The sequence below is a fragment of the Cibotium barometz genome, chromosome 40 (assembly GCF_041138505.1).
Source record: "Cibotium barometz isolate CiBa-2024 chromosome 40, ASM4113850v1, whole genome shotgun sequence".
Lineage (NCBI taxonomy): Eukaryota > Viridiplantae > Streptophyta > Polypodiopsida > Cyatheales > Cibotiaceae > Cibotium > Cibotium barometz.
This window is the reverse complement of record NC_141085.1, coordinates 12973643-12993147: the sequence shown is the minus strand read 5'-3', so window position 1 is coordinate 12993147 and position 19505 is coordinate 12973643.

The window sequence follows — 19505 nt, the reverse complement described above, 5'->3', positions numbered from 1 at the left end:
GGAGATTGATTACCCAATGGTCAAAAACAAGCTTTATTTCATCCATACATAAACAAAATTCTCTAAACGTGTTCTTCTTCAATTAAAATTCAAGAAAATTACCAAAATCACTTTTCTGTTTTTGTCTCTTTTACCTCTTTTGACCGCCTTCAAGAAAATTAAATTACACCAAAGCTCTGATACCACTGCAACAACCGGACCCTTTAATTTTCTTGAAGGGAATAATCAAAAACTCATAAAATTTATCAAATATGAAAACAACTACTTGAATTAAATTGAAAATTAAAGCACATAACAAACATAAGGCAAGAGAAAGAAATACATCACCATCAACACAAGGGTGCAATCTCCCCCCCCCCAACGTGAGTGGCTTCTTCTCGCGTGGGTATTTGTGATATATTCCAAAAGTAGACTTTCAGCCAAAAATAAAGTATACATCCATATTTGGACTTTGCCATTTAATTAGCCTTTGTCCTCAATTAACCTTTGTCCTCAAACCTTCTAAGGTTTGTACTATTTTTTCTAATACAATAATCTAACTTATGCACATATGCACATTACAAAATAAATCAACTAATGCTCGTACGCACACTGTACAATAAATTGATGCATGCACACATACACATCACACTGATGTTAAAATAATATCAAATGCCATATTACAGCCACAAAATATTGTGAATATAGTAATGAGATCTGTCCACACGCCATGACTCAATCGCCCATCCGTGCGACACCTAAATCGGTACCCTTGCACACCTCATCAAGTATACTGACACTTAGATTCCTTTTACATGCGTTCACTTGTTTGGTTTTATTTTCAGAAATTGTTTGATGTGATGATCTTGTCCTCCACTTATGCCATGAAGCCATCCACTCATTGATTGCGCAAGTGAGGACAGTTGATTTCCAACAGGGGAGACTGTTATGATCCATGTTATTTAACGAATGGTCATTTAATATTTGATTTATATATATTTTTTATGATGCCTATTTCTCATGAACACGTTAGGATTGATTAATGTGATGTCAATTGATTGTTACTACTGACTTGGTTTATGTTTATGAGTTTAGGTGATGAGGTGTGCAAGGGTACCGATTTAGGTGTTGCACAGTGCGAGGGTACCGATTTAGGTGTCGCACGGATGGTGGATTGAGTCGTGGTGTGTGGACAGATCTCATTACTATATTCACAATATTTTGTGGCTGTAATATGGCATTTGATATTATTTTAATATCAGTGTGATGTGTATGCGTGCACGTGTTAATTTATTGTATAGTGTGCGTATGAGCATTAGTTGATTTATTTTGTAATGTGCATATGTGCACAAGCTAGATTATTGTATTAGAAAAAATAGTGCAAACCTTAGAAAGTTTGAGGACAAAGGTTAATTGAGGACAAAGGCTAATTAAATGGCAAAGTCCAAATATGGATGTATACTTTATTTTTGACTGAAAGCCTACTTTTGGAATATATCACAAATACCCACGCGAGAAGAAGCCACTCACGTTGGGGGGGGAAGATTGCACTCAGTCTTGTGTTGCCTTGTGTTGATGGTGATGTATTTCTTTCTCTTGCCTTATGTTTGTTATGTGCTTTTAATTTTCAATTTAATTCAAGTAGTTGTTTTCATATTTGATAAATTTTATGAGTTTTTTGATTATTCTCTTCAAGAAAATTAAAGGTCCGATTGCACTCTCTCTCTGTGTGTGTGTGTGTGTGTGTGTGTGTGTGTGTCTCTCTCTCTGTCTCTCTCCCTCTCTTACACACACACACAAAGACAGACTCTACGTTACAAAAAAAAGTAAATGTTTTTATTTTAAGTTTTTGAAATTTGTAGCTTGCTATTCTGTTCAAATATTTCAATTCGTTGTAAAATTTATGATGTCTTGTTTGCTATCAATTTTATCCTCTCTTGGGTCTACTATAAATTTTAAAATTTTGAGCCTGTTATAATATTTTTTCTCTTTTGTTTTGTGTATTTTTTGGGTTCTTGGTATGTTTTTTTTTTCGTTTATGTCTTGATGCTAGTTTTTTTCTCAGGTAGAAGGATTAAAATTCGAAGTAGATTTAAAACACTGGCAAAAATAAATTCCATAAAAAATATTAAACGAACCTTACATCTTAGAGAAAAATTAATTTCTACACTAAGGTTACTCAAATGTTACAAACCTTGGAAAATAAATTTAAGTAAAAGACACCCAAAGTCTTTTTGTATATTTGATTGTATAAGCAACAACCCATGGACTGTAGAAAACTATGCTGCATAGAATTTTTGAAAGGTTCATACTCAGTAATTCGAACACATTTCATGAAATTCTGGGAAAAGATAAGCATGATATTGAAGATAAGCATGCCTTTCTAATTTTAGTGTGGGAAAATTTTTTTAAAGAAAGGAGAGCTCAGTTGCTAATAACTCATTCTTCTGTATCATCCTCTCTGTCATGCTCGTTGGACTGCACCAAACGCTCTCTCTCTCTCTCTCTCTCTCTACATTAGAAAATAATAATAATAATAAGTGAATGTTTTTACCTTAAGTTTCTGAAATTTGGAGTTTGTTGTTATGTTAAAAAATTTGAGTTCGTTGTAAAATTTACAATTTCTTGTTTGCTGTCAATTTTATCTTTTGTTGGGTTGCTGTAAATTTTAACATTTTGAGCCTGTTATAATATTTGTGCTCTTTTATTTTGTGTATTTTTATGTACTGTTTTCTTGGTCTATGTCTTGATGCTGGTTGTTTTCCGACCTGGAAGGATTAAAATTCAAAGCACGTTTAAAAGACTAGAAAATATAAATTCGATAAAAAATATTAAACAAACCTTACACCTTAGGGTTATGAGAAAATTTAATTTCTACACTAAGGTTACTCAAAGGTTACAAGGCTTGGAATTTTTTTTGATTAAAAGACACCCGAAAAATAAGTACCCAAAATCTTTTTGTATATTTGAATATATAAAAACAGTCCATGGACTCTAGAAAACTATGTTGCATAGCCTTTTTGAAAGGTTTATATTTAGTGATTCGAAAGTATTTCATGAATTTCTGGGAAAAGATAAGCATGCCTTTCTAATTTTAGCATGGAAAAAAAATTAGAAAGGAAAGCTTAGCTAAGAACTCGTTTTTTTGTATCGTACTATTCTCAGTCACGCTGCACCGGCGCTCTCTCCCTCACACTCTCTCTCTCTCTCTCTAATGTATACCACTATCGTCACATATCTCTTGTCGTCGCTCTCCCCCCCTCTCTCTCTCTCACACACATTGTCTACGTTAGGAAAAAATAATAATAAAAAGTAAATGTTTAATTGGTTTAAGTTTACGAAATTTGCAGTTTGCTGTTATGTTCAAAAATTTCAGTTCGTTGTAAAATTTACGATTTCTTTATGCTGTCAATTTTATCTTTTGTTGGGTCTGCTCTTTTGTTTTGTGTATTTTTTGGGTTCTTAGTATGTACATTTTTTTTTTCTGTCTTAATTAACTTGTTATCATCATTTCATTAACTCGAAATATATATTATTACGATGATGAGCACTTCGTCATTAAGCGTTCACCTGCAGCAGGCCAACAACCCTAACATCACCACTAATTCCGACCCTACAGAGAGCTCTTAGTGGCCTACAAATGAAGCATGGGGCGGCTCATCAGCGCTTCATCATCAATTGCAAGCGTTCACCTGCTGCAGGCTGACAATCCTAACATCACCACCAATTGCGACTCTACAGAGCTCTTAGTGGCCTACGTTCTCCTACAAATGAAGCATGGGGGCGGCTCATCGTTATCACTAGAATCAACTCCCGAGGCGCCAGCGCCAATCAGCCATAAGAGAAAACTGCATGCCATATTATTGCAGCAGGCCTCCGATAATGAGACGGCCCTTAATCAGTGCATCACTAATAACAATACAAACTCAATTAATGCTAGAGTTAATAGATCTTTGAAGCCACCTCGCTTCAGGCGCCTCTCCGATCTCTATGCATCAACATCAACACCTCTCCATACATCTTAATGGAGTGAGCTCTCTGCGTGAAATGGACCCTTCCTCTTTTTTTTGGGTCATAGCGGCTCAAGAACCTCCTGCGGAGACCCCAGATTTTCTTAATTTCCTGGATAATTTTCTTATGAATCTGAACAATCCTTGATCGCCTCATCAGATTGTAAATGACACCTTTGTATGTAATATATATCATTTGTACGTGGATCATGAGATGATATCTATTACAGTACCTAGTGAATTTCTGAAGTGGCGACATTCAAAGTAAATCAAACTACCATAATAATATATATTTTTAAAAGAAGTCGTGTGATAAAAGATTTTTTTCCCAAAAGCTCCTCTCTTCCCTTTTTTTTTTTTTGGGTGGTAGAAGCCTACGTGCAAATGGCTAATCTGCCTGCTTCTACTAATAACAATGCTCTCAGCAAACGGAATTAGCTGAGGACAAGTGTTCTTCCAAGCACACATGTTGCCTCATTGCATGCAAAATCAATCAACCGGTTGCTTATGATGACCTGCAGGCAGCAGATCAATTATCAATGATAATCATCCATCCCCAGAGAGGAGAAAGAGAGAAGAAGAAGAAGAATTGTTTTTCAATCAGATGGGACTAAACCAAAAACGAGAGAGAGAGAGAGAGAGAGAGAGAGAGAGACTACCTTTGTGAGAGAGGGAGAGAGTTGCAACAGCTTGAATGAGGAGTTGAAAATTACGCAAGTGTACTAAAGTTACATTTTTATAACTCCCTTTTTTACAAACATTTAACACATACATAGCTTTTTTTTAACAAACATGAGAGAGAAGAAGAAGAAGAATTGTTTTTACATCATACTAAACTACCCCAAGAACCCGAGAGAGAGAGAGAGAGAGAGAGAGAGAGTCGCAACAATTTGAATGAGATCTCATTTAACTAAAAATTAACCAAATTATTTATAAAGGATTCTAGTTTATGAAGTTGTATAAAAATTCTATAACTCCCTTTTTTCTAAAAATTTAGCACCTATATATACAAACATGAGAGAGAATTTGTACGAGGAGATTTAATTTGATTAATGAAATAAACGATTCTTAGTTTATGACATTGTGTTTGTATAACTTCCTCTTGTTTCTTTGAAAAAGATGCCAATACACGACAAGGGAATGACCCCATACCAACATTATAGACTTGAGATTTTCTTTGCCTTTATCCTCCCGGTTGTTGGTAAAAGCATCGATATAGGACTGCCAAAATAAGCATCGGCATACACAGTTGTCGTTAAAAGCATCGAAATATAGTTCGGTGTATTTGTTGATTAAACCATCGGTATATGCATCAAAATATTAACATACCGACCACTATAAATTAAAAGGATGAGGGCATAGCCGCATGTGATGTTGTTGCACCACTAGTGAGAAAATGTGGTGAGAGAGTGGTGGCTACAAAGAGTGAATGTTACAGGAGTGTTACATTATAGCACACAACTATACACACGGCTGCATTGAGTATGCTCATGGTACTGAGACTCAATTCTAGAGGCATCCTTGAGAGAGTGCTAAGCTGCATTGAGTGAATGTTACAAAAGTGTCGCTTTATAGTACACAATGATACACACGGTCGCATGATGATCAGACTAGTGAATCCTAGAGGCATACATCTGCATTATAGTACACAATGGTACACACGGCTGCATGCATAGTTGTGTATTGATCGGACTAGGGAATTCTAGAGGCATATGTCTCGAGAGTAAAATTTTCATAGACACCCGAGAGTAAATGTCTATTTGTTTATAATAGAGGTGCCCAAGAAATACCAGTTATCGTGGTAATGTGGTACCCAAGAGAGACCAATCTATTAAATGATGTAAGTTCAGACCATTTAAGGTTTGCAAAGCCTTGGAAAAATGCGCCACACCTGATTGGTGATGAATAGAATTCCTACGTCAAAGGAGGAATTATAGGTCCCCCTCTTCTATGGGAGTAGTTCTACCTAACCGATGCAATTCAGCTAAGAGGAAAATGCAAAATCTCTGGTCACACCTAAGTGATTACATTGGTGGAGATGAAGCCTCGACGTGACGCGTTTACTATCGGCGGATGAGCTATTCATCTTGGATCATTATAAAAGCATGTTCTGTATGCAGCTGCTACAAGTGAACAAGAGAGTGAGCAAAAGCCACCTATACTGAGTGTAGCCTAAGGCTGACACTCACAACATAGTATGAATTGTCAGATCTGAGCTATTTGAGCTCCTTAGTATAACTAGGATTAGGGTTTTTGGGATTAGCCCATCCATAGATTAGATTCAAAATTTATCACTCTTATATCTCATCTATTTCAAAAATATAAACAGTGTTGATTCAATTTATCACTCTTATATCTCATCTATTTCAAAAATATAAACAGTGTTGATTCAAAATTTATCACTCTTATATCTCATCTATTTCAAAAATATAAACAGTGTTGATTCAATTTTCACTTATTCCTTCAATAAGATGTGATGTGGTTGTTATGTCTTGTTTCCTCCTTTCCTCACTATTTTTACATGGTATCATAACCTCATTTACTGCCATTGTGTAGAGTCTGCCTAGGTGCCACCCAGCCTCTGAGATCAAGCACATGATCATATGCATCAACTTCAGTCACATGTTGCCTCAGATCTGTAGTTATTCTGCTCCCACGTCAGCACTTAAGTCAGTCTTCTACATTCTGGCATTCAACATTCTCAACTAGGGTTGTAGATTCAACATCAACCACTTTCGTGTGCACACTCAGATCTACAGAATCTGCATTAGCTTCCAACCTACTAATGCCATGTCATCATTCGACCTATTGATGCTATGTCATCTTCCGATCTGTTGAAGTTGCATCATCATCTGACCTGTGAAAGTCACATCATCTTTTGGCCATCCGAAGCCACATCATCTTTCGACCCCATGTCATCTTCCATCCGTATGAAGGCACGTCATCTTCTGGCTATATCAGAGCCAGCTATCTGAAATAACTATCGGAGCTAGTTGTCTAAAACAGCTATCGGAGCCACCTATCTGAACTAGCTACTCAAGCCAACTGTAATATTTACTTCCTGAATCGACTGATGGAATCAGCCATCTAAATTAAGCATCAGAGTCAATCATCTGAGTTGACCTGCTACTACTGACAAGCCATCAACCTCCTACTATTGACAAGCCATCGACCTGCTAATAGCCCTTGACCTGCTCTGACAACCACCGACTTGTTGGGCTGACAATCACCGGTTGTTGCCACACATCTCTTCGCATATTCTCGGAGTCGGCATTCAAAGTTTGGCCAGGTTTACTTTTTTGGCTAGGTTTACTCATTTAACCGAGTTTACTTTCTTGTGACTAGGTTTACTACAGTAAAAAACAGCTATCGGAGACAACTCCAGCTCTTAGAATCCAAAGGCAGAATGAGCTAACTATTTTTCTGAGTCAACGGCACCCAACTTCAGTAGCCTACACTTGGAAGGAGCTGAAAAACTCAATAATACAAACTATGCAACATGGAAGCTAAAGATGGAGTCACTATTATTCTTCGAAGATAGTTGGGAGATGGTTTCTATGGAGAGACCAACTGATCTCACTACTGAATCCCAAGCAAAATGGGACAAGAAGGCCATGTTTATTGTTCACATGATAAAGCTGAGTGTGAAGGATGACATCCTCAGCCATTTGAGGGAGGTACTGACTCTCCCAAATAAGCTTGGGACAATCTAAAGAAGGTGTATGAGTCTAAAAGCAGCTGAACTCGATGCTCCACATGACAGCCTGAGAATCCTCCATATATATCTTGGGGTGGATTTGGAGAGCCTATATATAATATAGATGTCAAGGACCCACTTTGATCTTGTCACATTATAGCATTGGACCACTTACAAGGTTATTTTTTCTTTAAGTTCTAGTTAGGTATTTTATTATGTTTTCTTTTCAAATTTTCACTTCATAAATAGTAACACTATTTTTTCTAGAGGATTCTTTCTCTTTTCTTGATCCACACAATGATTAGTACCAGCTTGATCCAAAGAAATGTAAATATCTTCAACTTGAGGACAGTTTTGAAGGATTAACTCTTTGACATGCTAATTTTGCATAAGATACTATTATATTGGGACATTATCTCGCAGAATGGCATTTCAATAGATGACAGCAAAGTGCCACTCATTCATGACCTATTGTTAACACCATTTTGGGATTAGCTTAGCATCTCTCCATTAAATATGAGAGTGTACCAACATTAGTATTCTTGAGTGTAAATATGAATCTCTCCATCTTAGCTATATTCTTGGTACATGTTCCTTTCATGCTTGTATTCTTGAGTGTAAATTGAGAAGAATAAATGTCCTTGTATGCAGAATTGTATGTAGAATGGCAACCTCATTGGTGGTGGTGATAGCTTGAGGAGGATGCAAGAGAGTGGTGCTAGCTAATACTAGAAAATCAGGAGCTTACACATCGAAAATTCCCCCTGTGATGACAAGCTAAGGTGAGCATTTTCCTTCACACTAGGAGAGGGATGGTGTAGCTAGCAACATTGTTGGTGCCACCGCTGTTAGCAAACCACCGGTATTTTCTACTCTATTTACACTCATTGACATCTTCTTACAAGCCTCTTTTACCTTAATATGGATGTTTGAAGCTACATAATTGGTGGAGAAGAGAATATGTTTTGAATAAGGTTGTGAAGAAGAGGAAAAAGAACTGTTTTGCATTGTTTCATCATTTCAAGTTGTTCTAAAGTTAGGAAATCAACAAAAAAAGAATTTGCATTAATACTTGCATGGTGAAAACTTCATAATGACTATCGTAATTGTGTAGGGAACACCCATTTTTTACATTTTCCACTACAAGGGATTGGGCTCATACCCGCGCTCTTAGCCGCTAAAAATGACTTGTGAAAAAAAGTAGCGGGCCCGTGTATCAGCGCGTGTATCATCGCGGCCAGAGACATGCGTGTAAAACCGCGTGTATAGTACCACTCAGACGCGCGTATACACGGGTGTGTAGCCACGTTTTTTACACAGACGCATTGATACACGCGGCTATACACGCTTTTTCTTATATTAGACGCGCTTATACACGGGTGTATAGCCGCATCCTGTTCAGTTCCAATGTCCCAGACGCGTTTATACCTGCGTCTATACACGCGTTTCTTTAATTTAGATGCGCTTATACACGCGTGATTGCCAGTTTATACACATTAATACACGCGTAATTTCCAGGGTATCCGCGCAGATACACGCATGTTTTAGCAAGTCTGACGCGTTTATACACGCGAACAGAGAGCAAAAAAAAAAATCCAGAGAGTGCTATTTGGTGCCTGAATACTGTTCCAGCATTCCAGCACCCAATAGCATTCTCTTTTTAGGGTTTTTGGTACATTAGACCATCCCATTAGACCATCCACGAAGAACATATGCACGAGGGAGATTAAGACAAGAACGACATGAATGCATACATTGTCATTACACGATTCAAGACAGACATGAATGTAATACTATCGATCAATCAATTCAATATTACTATCAAAATTTCATACATGTATACAAGGGAGTCCATATCTCGAAGTAGCCCATGGCTTGAGTTTACAAAAAAATATATACAATCACATCCTCAATATGGAATGTGATACTACAAGTCTGAGTACTACTCAGACCCAGATGATGACTCGGTGCTCCCCCCATGCTCAGATGAGCTCACATCGGTCGGAATGTCCGAGGAGTAGTGCTCACGTCCACCCTCTGCAGCGGCGGCCGGTGGATCATCAGCAGCTTGTGCCTGTTCAAGTAATATATAGTATATAAGTATATATATATGCAATTCAATAAACCAAAACCATTCGTTACAAATTTTCAAGTACCTGTCGACCGTATGGTCTCATGGCCATCTCAAACTGCGCGTCCGTAATACGTCCCTCGGCTCTGAAGATGGCCCACGTGTCACATCTGCTATGCCGGCGAGCATACGCAGTATCGTGGGTTGTGGGCTTCCTCCCCGTAACCCGCCGCTGTATCATAATCAACACAATTTGTAAGATTAAAACAATCATAGAATCAATGAATTAAGTAAACAATCAAATAAAGTGGCAGGATACTTACGAACTCTGCCTCCCTTGACTCGACGCCGCCAGATCCGAAATGCGAAGATCCAATGGTCTCCATCTGGATCCGTCGTGCCTCCACATGCTGCCTGCTCTTCACGCCACCCTCTGCTCGTTTCTTTGCCTCCTTCCACTCGCGTTTGTGCGCAGTGGCAGGTTTCTCGGCAGGATAGCCACCCGCAGCTACATTTAGCCGGTCATCGTACGCGAGTTTTTTAAGGTGATATCTTTTATTACTTAAGATCTCCCTTATTCGCGTCCTTCCCCATACATCCGAGAATGTAGCATGTGGGGGATATGGGTACCGACTATGTACAGCCTCTATCACCTCCCCAACTAATCGGCTATTTTGATCTTTAAATTTAATAAAACAATTTCTATATGAGTTTGATACTACCCCACGCATGTACTCCATTACCTCCCTCCCCCTCGCATCCACCATCACTATCCCGCCCTGTCACATCATAGCAGACTACTCTCTCTATCTCTCTCATCTCCTCCTCTTCCGAACTGTCTTCTCTAACTCTTCTCTCTCTATCTCCTCTCTCACCGCGTGCCCTACTACCTCCCCCACTTCCCCCACCTCCCCCACCAAAGCACCCGCCGCATCCTCCACTCCCACTCTTCCTACTGCTGCGGGTGGAGTCACGACTGGGGGATTGTCTACGTGACGGTGGCTGTGAGCCCTGACGTGACGGTGGCTCTGAGGGAGCACGTGATGGTGGCTGTGAGGGTGTACGTGAGTGTGTCTGGGACGAGGTATGTCTCCTCGGTGGACGTGGAAGAGGAGAAGCTACATGCCGTCTCGTCGGACTCGGAGGAATAGACGGCACTGGAGTGCCCTGGATACTCGCGGTAGGGGTATAGACACCAGGCAGGGAAGGAGGGGGATGGGCATACATATACTCTGTAAGCTCAATCGGACCAGGTTGGCGCCCAAAGTGATTCATCATCTCCATCAACCAATTGCTGTACGCAAATGGATCGGATGAAGAACCTGGAATATCCATAAAGAACCTACAACAAACATCTTCATGTACATCATGGGCTGTCTCTTGACTCACACAAATATCATCATTCAAGTCAGTTGCCTGCAAATCATGAAATCTGAAACACCGCAGTTTTCTGTCTGCAGAAACGCGTGTATACACCCGTCAAAAAACGCGTGTATACACCCATCCAAAAACGCGTGTATATGCGCGTGAACATACTCTGCAGACAGTTTACACGCGTTTCTACACGCATTCGTACACGCGACCTGCGAAAAAATTTTCTCGAAAAGACCGATCCCCCGACGGACCAGCCATTGTCGCCCCTGTCAGGATGCAGTAACCCAATCGTGTGCAAAAAGACAAACCCAAAGAGCAAAGAGCAAAGTAAACAAATCTGACAAAAGAGACAAGGCACAGGACGAAGTGACTCACCTCTGAAAAAGTGAGTCTTCTCTGCTCCTTCTCTGCTCCCTCCTTCTCCCGTGTGTGTGCTCCTTTCTCTGCTCCCTCCTTGCTGTTGGAAGAGGCGAAAACAGGCGAAAACGCATGCACTGTTGATTTCTTAGTTCAAAATCTATATTTGGGGAAGGCGGGCTATTTTTAGTTTAAACATACCGCCGCGTTTATATTCGCGTTTATACACGCGGGTATATTCGCGTGTATGTGATTTTAGCTGCGTTTGTACACGCGTTTTGCAGAAAGTAGCCGCGTGAATACACGCGCTTTTTAGGAAGTAGCCGCGTGAATACACGCAATTTTTAGGAGATAGCCGCGTCAATATACGCGATTTTGTGCTTTCATTAAAAACATATAATGATTTTGTGTTTTCTGATTTGTACACAGGATGTCATCAACCTCTTCAAGCAGTTCTGGGGAAGATGAGACAATGCGTCATCGTAATCGCGATGTGTGGTTGGGACAACGGATCAAATGTATGTGTAATCGATGTCAAGGATGCATTGTACGAGCACGTCGAATTACCTTGAATCACATCTCCATGTATGGAGAATGGAATCAAACAGGTTTAGAGGTGAGTAGATGTAAATTGATGGTATTCAAATGACTCATGGTATCCAAATTAAATTAATAGAGTTGTAACATATAATTTGATAAATTGAAGCAGGATGCAGTACCACACCCTAACATGGTACCCATGCACATCTTCAAGAATGTGGGATCTGGTATTTGGGAACATATTACTGGTAAACGAGACAATGTTAGCGTACGTGAGGACTTGCGGGTCGCAGGACGTATGCTTCAAGCTTGGCCACGAGAGGTGGGTGGGCACGTTCGTCTTCCGCCTGCACCATGGATTATATCAAAGAAAGAGGAGAAGCAGGCCATCACCACTTTGCGTACTCCCACTGGATGCATGAGATCATTGAAGGGAGCCTTTACAACCACTAAGAAAAGAGGCGTTGAGCAACTATATGGGTTGAAGTCCCACGATTGGCACAAGATGCTTCAAGTAAGTGTTTTCCAAGTCTTGTACGTACGTTGAAATTAAATTTTGTAATGCCATAAACCATAAATGTGCTCTTATGTGCGCAGTTCATACTACCTACTAGCATCGACCATTGTGCGAATAAGAGTTTGAAAAAATGTATTTATAAGATGGGCAAGCTTGTGAGGTATGTAAAACCCATGCTCAGATCACCCTTCATTATACCTTGCAAAATGAACGTGCATGAGGTATAACGTACTATTTATTTATTTTTCAGATATGTTAGTTCCAAAGCAATTGATCCAGCCACGTTGGATGATGCGCGTGTTATGGCAGTGGAGGTGGTTTGTTTGGTAGAGGAGACTTTTCCGCGAACCATTCTCACAAGTCAACTACATCTCATTGTGCATTTAGTGGACGAAATTGCTTTATGTGGTACTGTGCATGCACGTTGGATGTTCTTCCTAGAGCGCTTCATGAAGACCTTAAAAGACTTTGTGAGGCAAAGTGCAAGGCCTGAAGGAAGCATGGCCGAGGGTTGGTTGATACAAGAGTCTCTTGTATATATTTCAGAATTTCTTGGTCAGGTGGACAGCTCTTTGCCACGACTATGGAGCAATGAAGAGGACTTGAGGATGACCTCTATTGTGCCTCAAGGAAAAGGACAGAGTAAAGTAATTGACAGAACATTGATTGATGATCTCAATTTCACTTGTATCCTTAATAGTGATGTGATGAGCAGATGGGTTACAAGATATGAGGATGCAAAGACAAAAAGGCAAGCAGAAAGAGCTCTCTTTCGGAGGCAACATGGCTCTCGGAAGGCGTACCCTAAGCATCTAGCAACACTTCCGAATGATATCCATGTTGATTGGTTGCATGAGGAAATGGAGAGAGCAGAGAGCGACGAGGGGCTGCATATCACGGCGGAAGAATGGGAGTATGCACGAGGATGCATGTCAAAGGTACATAGAACTAATGTTTTGCATTAGTTGTAAGTGATTTGCTTTTAATATTTATTCACATTGCTTACACAAATATTGCTTCTATTTTGGTCCAGTGCACTATGTTCAATGCTATATGGTGTGAAGGCAAGCATTTTCGAACACAAAGAATTGATGAAAAGAGAAATACACAAGATTGCGGTGTCATTAGTAGCTTTGAGGGAGCTAATGAAAAAATGGATGATTATTGTGGCATAATCCAAGACATATTTAGGCTTGACTTTCGTCGCTTCTTTGTGTATGTTTTGGATGTCAAATGGCAAATGAATATGGTGGAAAAAGGGCCTGATGCAACGATAAAACGCCATGCAAGTGGATATGTAACTATTGACTCTACAAAGTTCTGGCAAACAAAGACAGATAGGCTCGTATTGCCACAACAATGTGAGCAGGTATGCATTTTTTTACTAATGTGTTTCATGTACATATATATCTAAGCTCGCGTACCCCTTGACTTTTGATATGCTAATTAATTACTGTACTGTGTGTATTTGAGTAGGTTATCTATCTACCAATGGTGCATGACATCAAATGGTGGTACGTCATCCCTATTGCACCACGTTCCAAAGTGATGTATAATACATTCACTGATATGGAGCATATGGAGGATGTAACAAGCCGCAATGAAGATGACGTCGAACATGCCATTGAAGATGTTGTGATCGATGATCAAGAAATAAGAGATGATCATGATAATGAGGATGAGCATGCCATTTCTCATGATCATGAGAATGACCCTACCATTGAGGATGATGGTGATGTTGATGAGGATGATCAGGACATCGATACCATTATCAATGGAGTACAGAATATCGATAGTGGAATAAATTTAATCGTAGCCTTACCAATTGATCAAATGGATATTGATGTTGATCGTTTGGCAAGGATGGATCTTATTGAAGATGAGATCGAACCCTAACCAATCCGTCACTGTATGTTCTAAATTGATGACATTTCTATCATCTCATATGCATGATTTATTTTTGAATATATTTCATTGTTGTAAATGCATGTAGTGGGATTGTGTAATGATGTATACTGTAATGTACTATGAGATGGTTTAAGGAAAATAGTTTTTAATTGTGTAAAGGAATTCAGTTTTTTTTCCAGTTTTTCTCTGCCATGCGTGTATTAATCCGTGTATAGTAGCGTGTATTTATCCGTGTATAATAGCGAGTATTACCCCGTGAATATTATCGTGTATTTATGCGTGTATTACTGCATGTATATAAACGCGTTTATACACGCGTTGATAAATGCAAATATACACGCGAGCTTAAATGCTAAAATACACGCGCCCGATTCTATTCAAATACAAGCGCGACCATACACGCGTTCGTAATTTATCGCGTGTATGAAACGCGTGTATGGCAGCATTGTCTTGTAGTGTTCTAAACTCTTCAAAATAAAAATAAAAAGAGCCATTAATTCCATGTCTTGTTGCCTTTATAATACTCATGTTGCAAGAAACTAGATAATCTAAACTGAAAAAATTAAGATTTGCACCCTTGAAACATTGATTTTTGTTAAAACTCGCAAAATCATGCTAACATGATTCTGCAAACTACAAAATCACGACCATGATTTTCATTCACAACATGATTTTTTTGAAAACATATTTGTTTCGTGATTTATGGGATTATGCATGATTTTTTTGAAAACATATTTGTTTCGTGATTTATGGGATTATGCATTATGTATCTTAAAGATTCCATCTTATAGTCCAATCGTGAGCACACGGATAAATGCATCTTAAAGATTATGCATTAAATGCATCTTAAAGATTCCATCTTATAGTCCAATCGTGAGAGCACACGGATAACGAATCACGGCGTGATTATCAATCATGTCTGTGAGACTGCCACATCACAAATCACTCTTAAAAAATCATGGTTGGTGTAATGCTCCTTACACTATAAGCTTGAGGTCTTGTAAGACTAGTAATTTTATTCTCCACCCAACCATATCCCAAATAGACCTTATGGTTATATAGGCCTAAGTGGTGCATGGCCTTCAACTTCAGCCCCTCGACCTTTCATTGGCTAGACATTGACCTTTGACTTATCCAATGCCGCTTCAACTACCCCTGAAAGGGGGGCGCCTTCTTTTGTTTCCTTGGGCTTCCATTGTGCACCATCTACTTCCCTTTTTACTTGAACTTTAATGCTTATTAATCCTATTTGAAATCCCCTGAACCTTGTTTATATGCAACCTTTTACATATAAATAATCTTTCCTAGTCTTACCTTTTAGTGTTTTCTATCATTCTCATAACATTTAATCTCCCTTGAAAGAAAAGTTTTCATCCTCAAAAAAAAAACTCAGGAAACCTTTTCTTTAGTATAGTCACTCTTTCCCAAGTAGATCCTTGTTCTGGTCTATCTTTAGTATATCAATCTTTAAACACAAAATGTCTAGTTTTCTTTTCTCGATATTCAAGAATCTTTTCAAGTTCATGTGGAAGAATAGGTGGTTTCATAAAATCAACTATTGATTCTTTTCCAATGATGTTATCATTGTTTTCCATCTTGCGTTTCAGTCTAACAACATGAAACACTATGGATCCTTCAGGTAAAGCTACCTTGTAAGCTACACTTCCATTTTCTGTAGTATGTATAAGGACCAAAATATCTTGGACTTAACTTTGGAACTTTTCCAGATTAATTGATCTTCTTTTACCTTTCTCATAACTAATAAAACAATCCTACACTCTTTTAACGTCGCTTCTTGCAACATTTAACATGTCTTGCATGTCTTTGAGAAAGTCTTTTACACTCTGCAATTTTCTTTTTGTAACCCAACTGCTATGCACTACTACATGTTAGCCTAATACTGGCGCTTATACCGACGTCATTGAACGGGGTCTAAAAAAGCCCCGTCATCGGTATAAACGCCGGTATATGCGTCGGAACGACGACGTCGGTATAAGCGTCGGGGAACAATACCGGCACCTATATCGGTGTCTATACCGACGTTTCACCGGCGCTAATACCGGCGTCTATACCAGCGTCTATACCGGCCACTATACCAGCACTTATACCGGGGTGTATACCTGCCCCTATACCGACTTTCACCGACGGCGGCAGTATCGGCATGTATACCGGCACATATACCGGTGAATATACCGGTGTATATACCGGGGAATATACCGACGCTGTACCAAAATTTTTTTTAAAGACAGAATAGTGTTGCCTGGCTGTTGCCTGGCTGCTGCCTGGCTGCCTGCAATGAACAGGATCAACAACAGCAAACAGACAGCACCATTCTGTCTAAAATAGAGCACAAAAACAACCGTGCTTGTTTTTTTATTTTCCAGATCGATAAATAAGAAATTAAAATAAACATTAATACTCAAGAATGTTTTGATCATATACCATTAGTTTGAAGGTCATCTTACATCATGGTAATGCCTCCCAATTGATGGTCTCTCCTTCTTCTTCAAGCATCTCAAATAAGGCCACAAGGCCATGTTTGTGAGCGTACTTCTCCTCTCGCCTACTTGGTGGGCGATTCATGGCCAACTCCTACACAAACGATTAACAATTATAACTTTTAGAAATCAACATTTAGCCCACATACATACATTTACATAAATAAAATTGCTACAAATACTTACGAATTCATGGCGCATGGTTTCGTAACCACCACTCCCAATATAAGAGGAGTGGAAGGCTGTGTGGTATGAGGTGTGGGAGCTGCTGTCGTATCCACGGGTGTGGGAACTGGCGTCACGAAGCCAGATGGTGAGGCAGATGTCCGTGCTCCAGAACCCCAATAACTCTGAGCCATGGCTCTCTGCTCTGGAGTCATGGAGGAAAGAAAACCATATAACTGTTGGGGACTCATGCCCTGCGGTGTAGGATTAAATGAGAAATCAGGACTGTAGTCGTAGGGCAGTGAGTCACCCATGGCCTGTTGGACAAAAAACCATATGACAAACTTGTGCGAAATGAAAATTACATGGTAAACAATGAAAGAACCATATGACAAACATTAACAACGATAAACAACAATGGTAAAACTATATCAACTTGCACCTACAGTAGTGATTATGATGGTAAACATTAACAATGGTAAACAATGAAAGGACCTTCAATGTCATAAAATCATTACAAATATGTCATAACTATTTGCATAATCATTAAGATACATCATTTTAAAAATCATTATCTATTCTATCATCCTCATTAAGATCAGTAGCCCCAAAGAGATCTATGTCTATGTACATTTCAGCATCCTCATCATTAAAAGTCCCTTGATGAAGGATGTCGTCATCATCTATGTCTTCTTCCTCAACATGTTTTTTAGCTTCCTTGGTTTGCACCTCTTTATTTGGATCTTGTTCTAGTTGCTCCTCTTCATTTGCTTGCTCCTCTTCATTGTTGATATCGGCTTGTTCTTGCTGCTCTCCACCACCCTGTGCATCCACATCACCTTTTTGTAGCTCGAATTCTTCAAAAATTTGCTTACTGTGCGGGGGGCGACGAACCACAAATAGCCAGTGTGGAGCTTTTGGATCCGCTTTAAAGACAACCTGCTCACAATGCTTTGGGCGCACAAAAGTATCTTGCTGATCGGTCCATACCTTTGTGGAGTCCACTTGGATGAGGCCACTCTTGTCTCTACGTATAGTTGCATGTGGCCCATTCGTGATTACCTTGAACCACTTCACATAAAAGATAAACAACTCAAAACTTCTGAAGCCAACCTTTAATATATCTTGAATGGTTCCAAAGTAATCAAGCATTCCAGTAATTGTGTTATCATCACTTGCACTTGCACGACTTTCTTGAACAAACTGTGCTGTGACACCACAATCAAAGGTTGCTCTTCTTTGGTCTATTCGTTCTACTCAAAAATGACATCCATGTGACCAAAATGCCCCATATTTGTGATACTACAAATAGCACATAAAGATTGTTGATGGAGAAACAAACACTGAGACATGTAGAGAAAAAAAAGAGAGACATGTAGAACTTAAACACTTACATGCCAATCGCATCCTTTTGTAAGCTCCTCCTCCTCCTCTGTTATTATTAAACCAGCATGTTTGGCTTCTAAAATTGTAGCTTCTAGCCATCTACCTGTGGGAAAGTCCGGAAGAGCTTGCATACCTTCTGGATATGGGAGATTTCTTGTAGTGCGATTCCTTCTGAAACTTAAATGATCTTGTACTCACTGTCGCTTGAGAGCTTCATATGTCTCAATCCACTTCTCCATTACATGAGAGTTCACAAGATGCAAAATTTGTTGATTTTTTCCCTCAAATTGTTATCCATCTTTCTCTTAATGCCTTAGCCTTGAGGTTCCTCACCAATGACTCGCCTGTTAGACTCTTGAGACCATAGTCGAGGTATCTCTGGATCTGAGAAACTTAAATATTCAGTGATGTAAACAAGGGACTCTTGTATCAGCCACCCTTCTGACATACTACCCTCTGGGCGAGCCATTTAGCGAACAAATCCCTTTAATGTCTTCATAAACCTCTCCAAAAAGAACATCCATCTTGAATGGACTGTTCCAGCAACTGCAACCTCATCTACAACATGAACTAGCAGATGCATCTGGATTGTTAATAAACTTGTAGGGAAAAACTTCTCTACCATGCAGACTGCCTCTATGGAGTTTAAACGCGTTGTCTCCAAAGTGTCTCTCTTTATCTCTTTTGAAGAAATCTAGCGCACCAATGTGCCAATCTTATAGATAGTAGCTCTAATGTCTTCAGTGAGGCAATATTTTATTGCTATGGGTAGCACAAATTGTAGAAACTTGTGCCAATCATGACTCTTGAGGCCACTAAGATCATCATCCTTTGTAAATGCACTTTTCAAGCAATGCATACAACCTGTAGGAGTCCGAAACTCTGAAATTGTCCTCTTGACTTGTTGTTCCTCCATCTTACTAAAAACCCATGGGGCTCTTGGAAGTAGCACCTTTCCATTGGTGGGTCTAGTGCGAGCCCACAACTCTTGCATGCAACCAAT